At 41.6% G+C, this 5,384-nt stretch overlaps 1 non-coding gene across 1 annotated transcript; it reads left to right on the top strand.

Annotated features, from left to right (window-relative positions):
- Positions 1–4,599: 4,599 nt before the first annotated feature.
- On the top strand, positions 4,600–4,672 carry Trnat-agu. The gene has a single exon. It is a non-coding gene; the product is annotated as a tRNA-Thr (tRNA).
- Positions 4,673–5,384: the final 712 nt, after the last annotated feature.

The raw sequence follows: 5,384 nt of genomic DNA, 5'->3' as shown, positions 1-5,384 counted from the left end.
TTCCTCGATCAAAGGTGTGTAAAGTTAGTTCTCGCCCGGTATTGATTTGAAATTAAATGGCGAATATAATCGATTAACACTCATTCGATAAAAATTATCTCGTGAACGACAGTTTATTTTTAATCGTTTGTAATTTTACAAGTATTCAAAAGCAACGGATGCTTTTTGTTTCTCACCTGTGCAAGTTTATAAATAATTCGATCCGCGCGTCGAGTTCTCTTATTAAATCGTTATATTTTCGCACCTTCAGACTCATATCTGATAAATGTTACGATTGCACGTATGCGCTTGGTGAATCGGCTCGCGTATTTTCTCGCTCGATATCTGAACGGATGCAATGACCATTTCGGGGCAGAATATTTAAGCCATCTGTTTGCATACATTTCCCATGGCCGGTGTGGTTCGCATGTTCGCCCGATCGCCGCCCATGATTTTGTTTGAGCCTTCCGCGGAGACGGAAAATGCACGGCGATATTAATTGATTCCCGGGGCACGCTCGAGCCCGTAAATAAATTAATAACGCGGCCGCCCATTGTTTACACGCGCCGCTTACAAATGGCGCCAATAATGATCGACGCGACTAATGCACGGTGAACTTTTATATCATAGCTTTAATCGTCGAGCATCACTCGTAACTAAAATTTTGAGTGCCATATGATGCAACTAAATTGTCCCAACAGGATCGAATTTTGTGCTTCGTAAAATTTCTAGAGATCAGAATATGTGATTTAATATTAATAATATAGCGTAAAATGTATAACTTTCATATATCTGTGAGACTAACAAATTTTTGAGTAGTCGTAAAACAAGAGCTAAAAGCTACAAGCATGTTTGTGCCAAATGCAAGTCGTACATCTCAATTGACAACGAGACACATGTTGATTGACCACCGAAATGTCTAACGAAATTTAATTGAGAATCATCGATTCTCCCTATCGAGATTGATCGATAGGAAGGAGCATTAAATGGCCGATTACAAAAAAAATTTCCCATCGAAACCTGCCATTCCTTTCCTGTCAAGACCCATTATCGAACGTTCCGATTTATCGGCTGCAGAAAATAATTGATAAACTGCACCGCGTCTGCGATGCGGCGAGTGAATCTCCGAGCAGTTAATCAATCACAATATTTCGACACCGCAAAAGCGCTGCTTCGTGCATCTACCTTGCGTTGATTTACATTTAGTCATTTTTTCTGTTGATGTATCTAGAACGCGGGGAATTCAATTAACTAGAGATTCTAATATGATCCATCTTTCCCATTTATAACTCCTATAATTTATCTTTCTTTTAGCATTACAATCTTTATTCATACTTGTATACTATGCTTGTGTGAGTCTGGCATCTTTCTTAAAATTATATAACAAAATTCTTATATCTGTGCATGCACACTACATATACGTATAATAAAGTTCTTATCTTACACATAATACGCATTTAAACGCAATCCCGAATTTTTTATTGCATATTCTCACAGCCCTTGCTGAGATGTTTTCACAACACTATAATAAAGCTTTGTTTAGCTAAGAATTTCTTGAGATATTTTAAAATGTGTCGTGATACTTTTTAATATAAAATATTTCGAAAAATAAAGGAGGAGGATCCGGCCATCTAAGGCAAGATCGGAAGAGGAACTAAATAAAGTGAACTTTAAAAAAATATATTCCTTTCTAAAAAGAGATGTTACCAGCGCTATTGTCGTTAATATCGAACAGTTGAAGCTTCTTTTCCGCGATGCCGATTGGTTTTCTCGAAGCGCGGTGTGCTTTACTTCTCTTTTAGATTCATAGTAAATGAAGATTTGCAATTTAGAAATATACATTTGTACACACCAACTATTGAGGTAAAATCTCTAATATTAGAGTTAGAATTTAAGTAACGATTTTTGTTTCGAAACATATTCTCGATTGAACAGAATTAATCGTTAATTTAATCAATACCAATAAGTCCGCAGAATAATACACAAAACGTAGCAACAGTCACGGAACAAAGTAATGTACAATGAAATATTAAGTACGGAATTTTCCATTGCGTAGGCAGGCCAACGAATTCTCAACGTTTTTTTGTTGTTTTTCACTCGGCGCGGTGACGTACGATGTTTTTGCGTGCCAGCGTGTACCTGAAGGTCGCTGCGCTCTCACTCGCTCGCCGAACGTCGAGCCGGCAGGCAGTGGCGAGAGTCGCTCCGCGCGTGTTATTACTTTTGCGTTATCGGTTTCCAAGACTCGATCGCGATGAATGCAGGGATAAAACACTATTGATTTGCACACCTTTATCAGTAACAAGTAACGTTCTTTGATTAATTATTATGTTTCTACAACTTGTAATGAGAAACGAATTACATGTTGAGGCGACGGCTCTTTACCAACGTCTACATAGATATTTTACGAGACTAACTCATCTAAAATATAAATATAAACCGTGGTACTTTGTCGCGGTTACATCTCGTTTACGCACCGCGCTTTTAATTATCTGTCGATTTCGTGTAATCTGTTCCATTTTCGGGAAAAGAAAGAAATTTGTACGACTTCGGCGTTCGCGCTTGTCTGTATTCGCTTTGTCGTTCTTCGCAACTCGAACGGGCAGGAAGTAAAGAAAGTCACTTATTGCACGTCGTTACATTATGTAAATGTGATCGAAAATTATCTCGAGATTAACTGTTGCAATTAATAACAACTATTTATCGCTGGAAATTTCGCTCACATAATTTATTTCGAGGATTAGATTGAATGACAAAGATTGTAAAATATCCTTCGGTCGCGGACTAATAACTACTTCTTTACCACAGATTATGCTTCCGATGCTTGCATTGAGTTTTATATCGCCAATTCCAAAGTGATTTATCCATTTTCTTATTCTTCCGAATCAAAAATGTTTGATGAAAGTCGCGACGTTTGTTAATAATATTACGTGCGTTTCGCGGTATTTTACATCGCGTACGGGAGTGCCCGAAATTTCGCGAGTGAGTGTTGTGTGAGTGCAACAAGGAAATCTGATTGTGAGAGGAGGAGGAGGCCAAGGAGGCATCGGGCAACGGCGGAGAAATCGTGAGGTAAGTGTCTTACATTTTTATGTTATTTGTTACTTGTGCAAAATAAAGCAGAGAATCTTAAGTAAACTTTTAAAAAATATACTTTTATAAAATATATATATATGTATAAGACGAACAATGTAAATACTCTAATAATTAGAGAGGTACACAAATTCGGTACACGAATCAGCCGTTTGCCGCGGCTACTCCGTTCAGTGTTCCAATAAAAAATTCATTCTCTCTAAAAGTCTATAATAAAAAATTAGTGGATTATCACTAAAAACAGTGAACAGTCACTGATTTACAGTTACAAGTACCACTACAATTTTCAGTAGTATTCAGTACACTTATAACTGCAAATCAGTGACTATTCATTATTGTTTTCACTGATTGACTTTTCAAGAGTTTCTTTCAAACTTTTAAATAAGAGTACTTCTTTAAAAGATACAAAAAACGCACACATAGCACATCTTTATAAAATAAACGTCGCGACACAGTGACAGACTACTGTTATTGAGAATCCACCGATCATCAAGCAATTCGATAGAAGGAAGTATCGCCTACTTTCGTAATAAATGAGCTTCGCGAGGGAGCAGCAGTGCTTTCAGGATAAACTCGTCAATTCGCGTTCCGTCGGGCGATAAGCTTCTCCCGCGGGCACGAGTTTTATTATCCGCCGGCACGAGCGGGCGCGAGTCGTGGTAGCTTCATTAAATATCGATTCCCGGGCGCGAGCGAGCGGCGCGTATCGTGCATACACGCGCGTCAGGCCCGCGTCTTCCTTATCGAAATCGCGACGATAAAACGTACATTCGTACACGTGTACGTCTCGCCGGGCCGCATGAATTATGCGAGTAACGCGTGCCGCTGATGCCACACCTCTCGTACCTGGTGTCCTATCCGGCGAGCATCGCGTTATCGCCGCGCAAAGATCACTCCGCGTGTCTCAGCGCTGCTCAACAATGCCGAAAATACGAGGTTTTCGGAATAAATGAAATTACGGTTAAAAATTTACGAGGTTCGCGCGATGTTCCCTCCGCGCGCGGCACCCAGGGACGCGGAGGATGTCACACAAGCTGGACCGTGCGCAGCGAAGAAGAGGGACCGTGTGCCGTCAGTCGACAAGCGCCGCGTGTGACGTAAAAGAATTGTAATATTGATTTAAAAAAAAGCAAATCCCCTCCCTCCTTCCCGCTGCACAATTGAAATTTTTAAGGTAACAGTGGGGATACATTGTGGAGATGAATGTACTGTGTTTTAAGACTGACGATTGTTGGCGCGCAAGTTCTCGTTTCGAATACTGTCACGATCATAGACATAGTAATTCTAGACCGAGCACGAGACGCCAGACCTGAGGCTCAGGTAGAAAAGGATAGAAAGTAGGTGCCGTCCACCTTTCTCTCTTTAACGAGAAGAATAAAAAGAGAAAAGTTGACGCAACACCTACTTTCTATCCTTTTCTACCTTACCTTCATTGCTTAAAAGAGAACATGCTCGGCCTAGTATTACTATGTCTACGGCATTCGGGAATCAACATTAGACTGTTTAATGCGATGAACATTTCCACATGCCTCGGTGGTCGAATTGGTAGAGACACCCGCCTAGTGAGAGGGAGATCCAGGTTCAAACCCTGGCTGAGGCAATATTTTTCGCAATAAGCTTAAAATATGAAATATTTAGACACTAACACCCTGTCACGGCTCTTAGACCTTTATTCCTTCAAATTTGTGTCTATCACATTTGAGCCATACGAATTTTATTAATTTAAAATTTTTTAATTTCTGGTACCGGGTGGGATGATACGAGTGACCTGGTTCGTCTGGTTTTCATACGTGAACAACGTTAACCTCAGGAGACGTATATCCGCGCGGTCGAACGATCATTCTTCGCAGGGGGGGTCGTTTCTATTTTCTTTTTCTATACGCAATCGCCCGCCCAACCTTTTACCCTTTATAATGTACGTGTTAGGCGCACGAGTTGCGTTTCGCAGAGCGCGTGCGGCAGCTCGTTCCGCGGGTCATAAATAATCTGAAAACATGAATATCGCAAGACCGGCCACCCCCGGAGGGATCACTCTGAGCGTTTTCTCTCTCTCTCTCTCTCTCTCTCTCTCTCTCTCTCTCTCTCTTTCTTTCTCTCTCTCTCTCTCTCTCCCTCCCCCCTCCCCCCCCTCCTCCCCCCCCCCCTCTCCTCTCCCCTCCTTACTCCCCTCTGCATCTTTCCTTCTCCCCTCTCTCTTCTCCTCCACCGCTCTCCCCCGCCGGTCCTCTTCGCTCCCGTCCGTTTTCGTCCACCAGCTCTCTCCCTGCTCCCTCGCCGATCGACTTTCCGTTCGACTATCGATCGCTTCCACT

Source organism: Vollenhovia emeryi, unplaced genomic scaffold, assembly GCF_000949405.1.
Source record: "Vollenhovia emeryi isolate VEMERY1.0 unplaced genomic scaffold, V.emery_V1.0 DF939176.1, whole genome shotgun sequence".
Lineage (NCBI taxonomy): Eukaryota > Metazoa > Arthropoda > Insecta > Hymenoptera > Formicidae > Vollenhovia > Vollenhovia emeryi.
Note: the sequence above shows the minus strand (reverse complement) of the source record. Positions and strands in the feature narration are given on the sequence as shown.